The sequence below is a fragment of the Parasteatoda tepidariorum genome, chromosome 2 (assembly GCF_982258835.1).
Source record: "Parasteatoda tepidariorum strain Cologne lab strain chromosome 2, Ptep-v5.0, whole genome shotgun sequence".
In the NCBI taxonomy this organism is placed as follows: domain Eukaryota; kingdom Metazoa; phylum Arthropoda; class Arachnida; order Araneae; family Theridiidae; genus Parasteatoda; species Parasteatoda tepidariorum.
In genome coordinates, this window is record NC_141756.1 from 126,190,034 (window position 1) to 126,202,539 (window position 12,506).

The 12,506-nt window shown below is 25.2% G+C and overlaps 1 protein-coding gene across 6 annotated transcripts in view; it reads left to right on the forward strand.

The window, feature by feature from the left end:
* The window catches only part of LOC147816182 (cofilin/actin-depolymerizing factor homolog), a 70,310-nt gene that overhangs the window by 48,560 nt on the left and 9,244 nt on the right, over positions 1 to 12,506 (forward strand). For all 6 annotated transcript variants that reach the window (XM_087158337.1, XM_087158340.1, XM_087158336.1 and 3 more), the window contains one exon: positions 10,017 to 10,133. The gene's annotated coding sequence lies outside the window, so the exon portion shown is untranslated. The remainder of the gene's footprint in view (positions 1 to 10,016; positions 10,134 to 12,506) is intronic.

Sequence of the window (12,506 nt, forward strand, 5' to 3'; positions counted from 1 at the left end):
CGAGTAGAAAATAATCTACTGCGAGTAAAAACTATTATTAAAATAAAAATTTCTTTAATATATTATTTTTTTAAATAATTTATTCTTTTAATGGTTCATATAGCGATACTCGTGTATTATGACAAATTTCAGCAAGAAGTATACAAACTATCCTTTCTTTGTTTGAATTATAAAATTCTTCTGGTAGTATATTGTTTTTATTTTTTATTAAGAGACAGAAATCTATTTTAGAAACAAATTCTATTACAAAATCTTTATCAATATCTTGATATTGTATAATATAATCCCAATTTACATAATCTTGAAATCTTCTTATAAGGTTCATTGATAATTTTTGATATCTAGATGCAACATTCATATTTAAACTTTCATAATACTTTTCTATAAATTTTAAATCCAATCATTGGAATCTTGATATTTCATACCAAGTCACTTTATCTAAATGTCTCTCAATAAAACAGATAGATAAGGTTTGATATCTACATATTTTTTCCCAATCTACATCAGAGGCATGTTTTTCAATAAAAGGTTCATTGAGTTTTTGATATTGAGAAGTAATATACCAATCATCTGGTTGTGCATGCTGTTCTATTAACCTTTCAGACAATTCAGAATATTGAAACACATATTCCCATTTTAAATAATCTGCTAAACTTATAATTACATCTTCTGAAAGTTTCTTTCTATAAAAGTCATCCCAATTTATTTCATTTGCCATTTATTAAGAAGAAAATTTTATCTTTTCAATGTGTAAATAAGGCTTTAATTTACAGCCTCCTCCTGTTAGCACTGATAATGTCAAAACTTCATTTAACTTTCCATACGCAAACATAGTTATTGCATCTTCATTAACATTTATCTCTTTATCAAGAAGTACTTCTTTCACTTTTTCTAAACGTATTTTAGGCTTTTCCCCTACTTTATCACAGGCTAAAAAAATTTTAATTTTCATATACATGTTTTGTGATAATTTTAAGTTTGAATCTAAAAGTTTTGAAGTAGTTCTGTGAATTCAAAAGTCTTGTAACCCACACCTGTAAACTGAACAAGTCTATCTGTGGTTGCGCAAAAAGTTTTATTATCAACGTAATATTTATTAGCAACGTCGGTATAATTTGTGGGCCATTTTACACTCGATATTCTTTGGTTGTGAGCATAATAACTTCTATTCATTTTATCCCACAGTATACAATAATAATCAAGATGTTTTTTGGTAACAGCATCGCCTTCTTTTTCAGGTTCTTTTACATTTGATATGATTTTATTTTTAGCATCAAAATTATTTTCATTGTGTATTAAACTTTTGTCTTTTAATTCATCAACATATTTTTTAGTTGAAGCATCATTGCCCTCTAGAGGAATTGCTATATTTCTAATACATTTATGTTTAGCATTAAAATAACCGTTATTACGAATCAAACACTTATTTTTTAAATCATTTACATATTTTTTAGTTGAAGAATCATTATCTTCTTGAGGATGTAAAACATTTTTTATAAGTTTACTTTCCATATCATAATTACCATCATTCGTTAATTTAAATCCTACACCTGGTGGTCCTAAAGGTCCTTTTATTTCATCATCGTAAAGTGGATAATAAGCAGCCATTTATTGTGATTCAGTTTTCAGAGTTTTAATAATTTTTATATCTTGAGTTGACATATTCAAGGAGCATTTGTTTCTTTCTTTCAAAATAAAGTAAAAAACATAATTTTTAGTAGTATTATTTCTCAATCTCCAATTGAATTCAATCATTAAATTACTTAAGTTGGTATAATTTTCATGGTTTGTCAAGTTAAAACGAATTATAGGATACTTACTGAAATTTGAATAGTTTATCATACAACCTGTTTCAGAATTTATATTATTCATTCCTGATTCTAAAAGAGCATAATATAATCGATTATAATCATTTTTATTAAAGTCCATCATATAACTTACTGTGGGAACTTTAATGTTATTAATCATTAACCAACGTTCTATCATATCCAAGTGATCAAACATCATGTTATTTTGATTCATGTTTTCATTTCTTTCATCATATTCAGGAATGACATATAAACTCAAAACTTCATCAGATGTAGCCGGAATAGAATGAGACCCACTGGTATTTTTATAAAATACATTTGATTTGATAATGTTATAATGATCCCAATTTATTTCTATAGGAGTATTTGATAATTTTAATTCATTGAATGTTACAGATGCTGAATTTTTAAATCTAACATAAGGTAACCAAAGTGATAAATCTTCAACAAAGACCTTAAAATCTGGATTTTGAATATCTGTATACAGCATGTTTTTACTTTCATTTCTTTGAATTTCTATTTTAACTTGGAAACCTGTCATTACTTTTTTATATTCGTTAAGGAAATCAAATATATATTTTAAAGGAATCCATATTTTTACGGTTTGACTATTTTTAGTAAATTTGCATCTTTTTGAAAATCCTTCATTAAAACTTTCATTTAGTTTAAGGTTTTGAAAAAAATCTGTTATTTTGGTAGTGTCTACCAGAGTTCCATTGTATTTCAAATCCTTTCTATCTGCAGAATCAGCTGTATCTACATAAAAGAACATGTTGGTAGCTTCTGATGTTGAGTAATCAGGGGTGAAGTGTATCATCCCTAATACTTGATTCATAATGGCTTTATAATTTATAGTGGATTGAACTTCAGTATTTCCTATAGTCAACGTGTTTGAATTTACGAGACCTCCTCCATTCACTAGGGTAACATTTTCATTACTTATTGCACCCCCATCTCCTTTTACAATTTTTAATTCCTGTTGCAGATATCCTGCAGAATATAAAATATTAGCATTTGTATCATTGATAAAAAAATTATATGTAGCATTTTCATGAAGATTATTTCTATCTCTATTTTCACTTTTTATTTCCCTATATTCAAAACTTTCAACGTCGTTATTATAATAATAACTAGTGTCTTTCAAATCGTAAATTTTATCCATTTATTTAGGAATAAAAATTTTCAATCCAGCACCAAGTTTCTTATTTTTGGAAAATATTTCATTAAATTTTTCTCTCACAAATTCTTTAGATTTTTCTTCTACAACTGGACTTATAAAGTCTGAAAAGAAGCCTCTTCCTTGTATTTTTTTACTCTTTCTGTACAATCTATGTTTATTAATTTATTTAGCAATAAATTTGTACTGTACTTCTTGTTTATTTAAATCAATTAGTTCACCTCTATGATTTGTAATTCTCATTCTAATTCGATTTATAGAATCAGATTTAACGGGAAAAAATATCAGTTTATCAAAATCTTTAAAATATAAACTTCCAGGTGGATTTGAAGATGTGAAAGAATAAATGACTTGAGATTGAAACTGATTTATATAAGCACCATCCACTATATCACAGTGAATATAAATATTATCATTACCATTAGCTATATCAGCAATAAATTTACCTTCTTGCTCTTCCTCTTCATATATTTTAGGTTCGAATCCTAAAATTTTGTACAATTCAGTTTTAGTTAAATCAATTTTATAATTCTTTTTAAGTTTAATACTAAATCTTTGTCTTTCTTCGATTATTCCAAATAATATAGGTGGATCATTTCCAAAGAATTTGACCATATATCGATTCAAACCTCTTATATTGTAATGACCATTTGGAATAATAAAATCTTCCCATTTGGCTCCGTCAAAGTATGAAAATTTATTGTTTTTCTCCGTAATATTATTCCATGAAATATACATTGAAAAAGACTTAAGAGCTATCTCTGTAAAATGAAAAGGTCTCGAATACTCAATGGTGAAATCTTCAGATTTATTTACGTTTTTTGAATCTAAAATAATATACTTCATTTATAAAGAACAATTTTTTCATTATAATCACTAGGCTCTTGTGTAAATGAATATAAGACATCGATAGGAGATTTATTTTTATTTCTTTCAGTTATATATTTCATGCAGTAAAAACCACATTTTACAGAACTGGGGCTTTGTAAGACATTATTGTTATAACGTATTTCTTTTTTTGAAGTATTTAAATAATTTTGTATATTTTTAGGAAGAAAATCATTTTTTATTTTTATAGTGTTATATTCATATTCTCCAAAAGGATCAAAGTATTCTATAAAAGAGTATTTAGGATCGTTATAATAACAAACCCAATGAGTGCCAGGACCTGTAGAAATATCTAAAATACCGTTTTCAAATTTTTTAATTTGTTTTGGTAATAAATCTGAAGTAAACACACCTCTGAAACCTTTTTCACTTTTCATGTTATTTTCAATCATTTCGTTGAATATTCCCAGAGTTGATAGACTCCCTTTCCACAAGGTTTTTTTTTTTTTTTACCTGATCCAGAAATTTTGTCCAACACTTTCTTAGTACCCCAACCAGCTGCTTCTAATGCTAAAGTAGAAAGTAAAGGCACGAAAAATGGTTAAAACACTCCAATCTTTTTCAGTTGAGTCTTTGATATTTTAATTCTTTTACTTTTATCAATTTGGTTAATTAGCGTAACTGTTAAATGTAAATCAAAGTTGGGTGTTTTACTTTTATCTATTTGTAAACTAACTTCTTCACCACTTTTATAAGCTGATTTCAATTTAGAAATCTGACTTTCGCTCAAGTATACTTTTTTTACAATCATTTATTTACTAAGAAATTTCTTATAGTATTCCTTTACCTGATCGTTTGTCATAGTTCCCTCTCTTAATAGTGAATCCAACAAATCAACAGTTTTATTATAAAATTTTTTACTTTTAGAACCTTTACAAATTTTATCTGTCAAATCAGCTAAAATTTTCAATTTATCTTCTAAACCTTTTCCTGTGTAATATCTACCTTTTTAATAGCTGATAAAGCATCTATATATATTTTCATCATACTCATCTTATTATCAGCAATGTCAATCTTTTTTTGATATTCAACTTTCTTTTCTTTAGTTGCAAAATTTTTTTTTTTACTTTCATTTCCTTTCTCTCTTTTAAATTTATCTCTGTATTCTTTTGCCCTATAAATAACTTCATCAGTTTTATTCCACATTATTGAAGGTAATTCAAATTCTAATTCTTCTAGAACAGTTTTATCCACATCTCTGTCTATATCTATTTTTAAAAACATACTTCTTGCATTATTCAGTATAATCTTCCTCTGACTGATTCTCTATCTGTGGTAAAGTTTTATTGAAGTCATTCATAGTTAAAGATAAATCATCGACAGCATTTTTTATACCTATCAAATGTTGTTGTCTAGATGTTTTTAGTTTTTCCATTTGATGAAGTACAGGTTCGTGAAATTCTGCCAATGATTTCTGTATTCCTATATCTACTTCTAATTTCATTTCATTATTTTTTCGAATTTCTGCTTGTAATTTAACCAACTTTATATCATTTTTCAATTGCTCTACCAACTTTTTATTTCTCTCTTCTTCGACTTTATCCATTTATAGGTAGTAAAAATAACTGTAAGGCTTTTTTGCCTAAAAAAGGTATTCTAAAAATGTTTCTTAATAAATGGATAAGATTACAGTGATCCTAAACATTCAGGGATTTATTTTTCCCAATCGTAAGATTGTAAGAGAGATAAGATGGGTTCATTTAAATTTACCAATCGGTGAATATATTGGCGTATTTACACCTAATTGAAATTTTGATTAAAGGATTCAAAATAAAGAAGTTCTATAATTGCAGAAACTCTTTATTATTATTTAATAACAAATGTGTAGTATATTGCACATTTGCAACATCATGAGTATGCTAAACATATTCTGTGGAATCCAATTTGCATGAAAACTATGGAAGCAGCTCTTATTCTTTGTGAGGTAAAACCCACATTTAAAATTCCTAATTGAGACCCGAAGACCATATATTGGACACTAGATGAACATTTTCAAATTCAAAAGGATTGATTCAAACAGGATACATAATGAACAAAACAATTGTTTAATTTACATTCAAATGCATATCATAGGTATTGAAATCAGTGTTATAAATTTACAACTGCATAAAATGAAGGGTTGAAAACTTTAAAATGCTTTCAAATATAATTGAAATAAGCTATGTTAGGCCAGAAACTGTAATTGCCTTATAACTAATAGATAATAAGTTGAGTGTCTGCTGATAGGGACAGCTTTTTGTTCTATCTTACATCAAATACGCTGCAATTTATTGTTAACTAACTGATGATCAGTCAAGATCAGGACATACTTCCTTTATATTCTATTGAAAGTAGAATTTCTTAAAATTTTTGAATTATCATTGATAAAAGTAATGTTAATCTAGAGGGTCTGATTCAGTTGCCATTTCAGCATTCTTGCTCTTAATTCAGACAATGAAAAAATTATTTGAAAATGTTATGAAATTGTAGGTTTGATGAAAAAATCCTTCCATCTCAATTGTTGAAGTGATTGATTGACTTTGACAAGAAAAACTGTTAGAAATTAGATATAATAAATATAAATTCAGTGATGATGAGTATGAAAACATTTGGTAAAAACAAAAAACCCTTTCTTATGTTCAAGTGAGTAGTATATTGATATTTCCATGAAACTATTTATTTTTAGAGAATAATTAAAAGTCAACCACTAAAGGGTTTTCTTAAGGGTACTTGACTTTACATGTTTCAAAAGGATAAACAGAAATTATTGTATTTCTCTTGAAGGTGACGTTGACGAGAACAAGTAAATGAGACATAAATACAATAAGCAGAATTTTATTTAACAACTGCAACTACTTGGAATCTCCCTCTATATTAACCACAAGTAAAGAAAGTATAGTTGTGAAAGAAGTTTTTTTTATAAAAAGAAATCCAAAAATCCTGTCTAAAAGTATATGAAAAATATCCATTTAGATTTTTAATATACATATAATTTTTTATGTAGTAGATAAGCACATTTTGGCAATCTCTGATAATAAATCCACAACTTTCTCAATAAATTGTTTAAAAATTATTCTTACGTTAAAAATATTTTCTTGCATACAAATCTTTTGAAATTGTAATCTTGTTCCCAAACTGTTGAGCTGTAATGTATCTTAATTTTAAGTGAACTGATTGTTCATATTTTAGTGTTTTATCTATAAAGTGCTTACAAAATTCAATTTTTAAGCTCTATTAATTTACTATTTGTATATGAGCCCTGCTAATGTGTCTGGAATATATTTATGCTTTGAAATTAAATCGAGTGTATACCTGGTACCTCTTACTTTCATAAAACTAATATAGTCATATTTGCTTTTTGTAGTAATGATCTTGATGACTTTTTTCTTTTAATCACAATCTTGTTATTTCAAAGGTTCAATATATCACAGATTTTAGATCATAACTGTTATTATAGTTTATTTCAACTGTGTGATGCAATTAATTTTATGATACATCATACATTCATAACTGCAGTTGTATAAATGTATAAGAAGGGTGCAAAAAAGTAATACAAAGTAAATTTGTAGCAACTTTTTGCAACAAACTTTTTTTAGCTAACTTTTTTCAAGCCTTTTGTGTAGTGCTAATTATGCTCTTCTTTTATGTGTACAAATCAACTGTTCTTTGAATGATATTTCAGTCCTCACATACTTGGTGGATCAACTATGTGATTTTTTTCCTCTCTATTTTTTTACATATAATGGACTAATTACTATGCATTCTCCATAATGCTATCTTACCTCTTAGTATAAACTAATTTTTGTCTCTTCAGTAATTTTTTTACTGATACTGAATGATTTTAAAATGAAAAAAATAATAATACGGTTTTTTTATTCCTTCTAATTAAAAGAAATCTTAATTTAGAAAAATATGTAAAATACTTCTAATACACTTTTCCACAATAAGAAACATATATGAGCCATGCAAGCACATTAATTCCTATTGCCATTCTTTCTTTTGGCTTTGAAAGAATTAACAGGTTACTTCAAACTATTTAGTCAATTGCAGTCTGTGCGTTGTATCCTTTTGCTAAGTTACAAACTCACAAATAGATTTTCTATCTACAGAAGAAAAACTCAAAAGTATATTTTAAGTGTTTTATTTTGCTAATTTTGTGTTGTGATTATTTTTATTTTGTGAATTTTTAATTATTTTAAAATTTGTTTGCTGGTTTTAGAAAAAAAACATTTCACACTATTGAAATGGTGTAATTATTAGTTGTTGTATATTATTGAATCGAGATTATATATTATTCATTTCTAAGAATATGTAAAAATAAACATTCATTATGTAACAAATGAAAGTGCTGTCAGAAACTTAAAGACTCATATCAATAAGAATATCTATGCCTTATCAATTCAAAGAAATAAGAAATATTGGTTATTTGTACTTTTTCTTAACTTTGTCATTTGAGTAGTTGAATGATTGTTCTGGTAACTGAATCTTTTTAAATTATTTTAAATACAAAAGGAAAATTTAAGACTACTGTTTTTTATATATTTTTTTTTCTAGTGTATATCATTGAGCAATATTTTAAAAAGGTATTAAATTTGTCAAAATGTATATTCCAACATTGTATTAATTTTTCTAGGCAAAAATTCCTTTAAATGTTTTATTTTTGTAAATTCAATCAAATTAGATTATAGATTTGTGCAAATAATTTTTTTACAACTCATTCAAGTTCTTTGCTAGATTTAATTGTTAGTCAACAATACTATTCACTAAGCTGGCAATATTTAAATATATATTTTTTTTAAATATATATTTTTTTAATTAAAATTACTGTTGTTTAAGTATATTGTACATAGATTGTACAATGTTGTTTTTAGTTAATTTTTTTAAAGAAATTCTTTAATACTGTATTTGAAAGAAAAATCGTGTAATTCTTTGCTTAGGTGATGATAGTTCAATATTATGATTTTTACATTACATTTATCTTTTTGCATCTAGTTTAAAAACTTGTTTAAACAACTACAACCAGCCATTACTGACAGTACGGTTTATTTTATTTACGCTTTGAAATTTACAATATGAGTTAAATATTATAAAATAGTAACCTGAAGAAATACAATAATTTATATACATATTGAAATCAAAAGTTTTTATTTTAATTAATGTTACGAAATTTATCCTTAAAATATGAACTAAATAAAACCTTCTCTAAACTAAATATAACCTAATATAACTAATATAACCTAATATTACCTAATATAACTAAATATAACCTAAATATAACTATAAACTAAATATAACCTAAAAAAAACCTTCACACCATAGTTACCTCTCAAACTAATTCCGAAACAATGATTTACATGATATATAAAACTATAGTATGCTGGTATGATGAGCTTGCTAGGTGAGGCATTGTTTCAGACCTTGCCAGAAGTTCGAGAATGTAAAGTAAGTAAACTTATTTATTTGATTCTTGTACATTTCCATTGTTTTGCAATAATTTGTTTATAATCAATCTTTGAACCAAGTGGAATATTTTTTCTAACTTGTTTCTAAAATTATTTAACAAGAATTAACTTACAAGCTGGAATTGCTGACATGCGTTTTGAATACTTTTATTTTTCCTTTAGATTCTAAAGTGGTTAGTAATTTGATATTTCTTAATTTGAAATATATTCTATGTATTCTTCCTAATTTTTTTTTTTTTTAAATATAATATTTTAATTAATAAAGAACAGTAATTTTTTATATAAGTAATTTTCACAAGATTTTTAAAATAAGAACATTACAGAATCGAACTCAAATAATGTTTTTAGATTTGCTATTCCTTTTTTCTCTTCACTAAGAATGTTCTTTTTATATTGACAACACTTCAATATTTGAAGAAGAAAAAAATTTCAGCTATACAGCTGTAAAGTTTTACATTTATCTAAATTTCTTAATCTCTATGTTTACAGTAAATGTTAGTTAAATTCTAAATAACTGGTAGGTTTTTAGACTCTTATAAAAAAAAAAAGAAAAAAAAAAAAAACATTTGAAATTTTTTTTTTTTTTTTTTTTTTTTTATATGTGTTAAATACATTTTAGAGAGGGATGTGAACATTGCAAATAATAAAATTTTTTAATTGTGTTACATTTGTGTTACTTATCATAATATTAATTACTTGTAGGACTCATCTTCACTGTGTTTCTTCTTGCAATAATTCAACTGCTGGAAAACCTTGATCAACTTGAGTAATCATGAAACAACCTGGGAGAGAATGAAAAATGCTTTGAATACCTCTGCAGTAAGTTCTAAATAATATGAAATTTGTAAATTTCTGTATCACATATGCACTTTAGAAAACAATTGTTCCACAGATAACCTAGATGATGTACAGATTAACTTGAGTAACTTCCTTTTTAAGTACACTTCAATAATTTTCTTTTCAAAATTCATTCAATTACTTTTGCAAAATTGTACTGTATTATTACATACAAAAGCTTCATATACCATTTACTTGTTGCTGAACTTTATTCAGTTCCCCTTACTATCATGCTCAATATTCACTATAATCTGGTACAAAACAATTTTTCAATTGATTATATAGAATTAATTGATCATTAAAGCACACTATTTTGTGCTAGTTTACTTATGCAAATGTTTTAATATTTTACAAATTAATTTGGGTTCTTCCTTAACATTTTATTGAACATTATCTGAATCTAAAAGTCATTCTCAGTCAATTAGGAATTCACCTCATAATTAACTTAATGTTAATATTTTTTATATTAAAATTATAGATTAAATTATACAAATCAATGTCTAGCAATGTAGAAACTTTTAAAACAAGAATTTAGTTACAGTTTTAAATTGCCATTTCTTTGGAAAATGTAATTACTGTTTCCTCACATAAATACTTTAGATACATTAAAAGAATACATTAAGAAAGTAATTACCATAAATCATAAATACATTAAGAAAGTAACTACCTTTTTTCTTATAAATAAATAATATTTTAAAATAACATAGAAAATATTTTAATTGATATTTCATTGAAAAGTAGTTATTTAATTTTTGTATATTTTATGCCTATACAACCAGTAAACCTTTAATAACTTATTATTTATGTTAAAAGGAAATTGATGATGTGTGTCATTTTTAAGTGTTTTGTGTATTATGCACGAGTTTGCTGATCCGCACTGTGTTGGCCACTCAATTCTGTGGTTAATCGACAGTTTACTCTACAGTTAACAAGCATCAACAAGTAACTAAAATTGAAATTGCTAGCTTTTGCTTTGTGTATAAAGTTTTTTTCCTTTTTTTAAAGGAGCCGAATATCTTTTTATTATGTATATAATAATAAAATATTAATAATTAAAATTTTCTAAATTCTTTTGGTGCAAAAGGAAAGAAAAAGAATATGTTAAGCAAACTTCAAATAAAAATTATGAAAACAAAAATAAATTAAGTTTTGAGAAAATATGTTTTTTTTTCAGCTCATAATTTTTTTTAACAAATTTTGTTTTAAATCAAAACTATCTGTGAGACACAAAACAAAGTGTATTCATAAGTTATTTAAACATGTTTAGATAAATTATTTTAACTTGTTCTTTTTATTTTAAAATTTTGTATTATATTTACTGACTATATTCTTATTGTTAAACTATATCATTCTTATTTTAATGTTGTTTGAAATCTAACAAAATAGAAACAACACATGTAATTACATTATTAAATTAAAACATATTAAACACATTAAAAGTTTTTTAAATAATTAAAAAATTACAATCCCTTATTCAGTAATAATTTCCCTCTTAAGTATATTTTAGGTTGGCACAGTAATTAAAAAACAATAGTTTTTCCTATTAGCTGTAAAGCAATTTTTTTTAAAATTAAACTCTTGATATAGTGTATAAAAATAAGTTATTATAGTTTGTACAAATAAATTTTTTTTTTACTCACTTGCAATTTACTGAAAGAAAGCTGGAGGGACAGGAATTACTCTCAATAAAGTAACACATAGAGTTTTTATGATCAAGTGAAACTTATATACCATAAAAGAAATGATACTGCAATTAAACTTTAATATTCTTTAGTGAGAAATGTTATTTGTAACCTAAGACAGGGTACATAGCATTTTTAAAAAGTGCTTAAAGGTGCTTATTTTTGATTTACAGTTTTTAAATGCCCTTAAAAGTGCTTTTTTTATTCGCGGTTTGTAAAAGGTGCTTAATGTTCTTTCTTTTAAAGAAAGATTTTTTCTTTGCCCTATCGATTGTTGTTATAAATTACAAAAAATGCATGATTTTCACAATTTTCTCTGCAATATTTATCAGAAACTAATTATTTTTTCATGATTATATAAAGTTTTAAATTTTTTTATTAATTGTATTGATTTTTTGTTTATAAATTAAGAACTTTAAAAATAGAATTTTTTTATTTTATTACTGCACAAATCATAATTATGATCTTTTCTTAGAAAGTGATTAGAGATATTTTTTGAGTGCTTGAAAAGTACTTAAAAGGTGCTTATTTTTTGTTGAAAAATCTGGCTATGCACGTTTTATCTACTACGTTTAAATAAATGTGTTTATAAAGGCCAAATTACGGGGAAACTTTAAATCTTAGTTTAAGTATTATAAATATCGAATTATTTTTTATTCTACTGCCTTGAAAT